Source organism: Morone saxatilis, unplaced genomic scaffold, assembly GCF_004916995.1.
Source record: "Morone saxatilis isolate NCDOM2014 unplaced genomic scaffold, NCSU_SB_2.0 Contig20, whole genome shotgun sequence".
Lineage (NCBI taxonomy): Eukaryota > Metazoa > Chordata > Actinopteri > Moronidae > Morone > Morone saxatilis.
The window spans coordinates 3,588,959-3,589,899 of record NW_023339763.1 but is presented as its reverse complement, the minus strand read 5'-3'; the positions used below and the strand labels follow the sequence as shown (position 1 = coordinate 3,589,899).

The 941-nt window shown below is 37.8% G+C and overlaps 1 protein-coding gene across 2 annotated transcripts in view; it reads left to right on the top strand.

Annotated features, from left to right (window-relative positions):
• castor2 (cytosolic arginine sensor for mTORC1 subunit 2) overlaps positions 1-941 on the top strand; it is a gene marked incomplete in the record, with an annotated part of 19,789 nt that overhangs the window by 10,372 nt on the left and 8,476 nt on the right.

Below are 941 nucleotides of genomic sequence, written 5' to 3'. Positions count from 1 at the left end.
CCCACACCCACCACCACCCATCTTCTCTCTCTGTTCTTGTCTCACACTGTGTCAGATTGCATTATTGAATCTCTGAGGAGACCAAAAGATAGACCAGCTTAAGATGTGTGTGTGTGTTTTTTTTTTTTCACTGTTAGGATCTTTTTGTGTTCATAAAGCTGTAAAAGCCTGACCTAAATGTTGAATGCACTAATTTAAAGAGAAGCCTTAAGTATATCCTGACTGAGTCAAGCCGCTCAAGAGCCGATACCACCGGTTTCTCACATGCAACTTTACCTTCTACTCACACACACACACACACACACACAAACACACACACACACACACCCCACACACACAGAAATTCAATTCAAGTAACAGCTGTCAGCCTCGGTAAAGAAACATCTGTCACACCCAAATGTACTTTATCCCTTCTTATTTGACCAGCTCCACAGATCACCTTTGTATCAGAGACAACAAAGAAGACATTATATTTAATAGTGAGGTGGCTGGTCTGCATGGAAACTAAATTACAAAAAGAAAAAGGAAGGAAAAACCCCTCTAAAATATAGTGAATATATGATTTTTATTTTTATTTTTGTTTTTTGTGTGTGTTTTTGTTGTTTTTTTGCCCACGGCAGAGAAGCCTTCTTCCATTCAATCATATTCAATCCAGACTTTCTGTTTGACAAATGCCCTTCCTAGACAAGATGGCTCCAAAACTAATAACTTAATTTTTATTTTGCTGCAGATATTTATAGGTCCCTCAAAGATGAAGTTTAATATCTGAGGTGATCTTTTGACCTTTAGTTTCCACGTATACAAACAATACAAATCATACAGCAGTTCCACGAGGACCAGATGATGCAAAAGGATTGCGATTTAATCAAAGCAGGCTGATATGATCATATGTCGCTGTTTTAGATGATGATCTAAAATGCATTAGCTGCTTTCAGATCTGA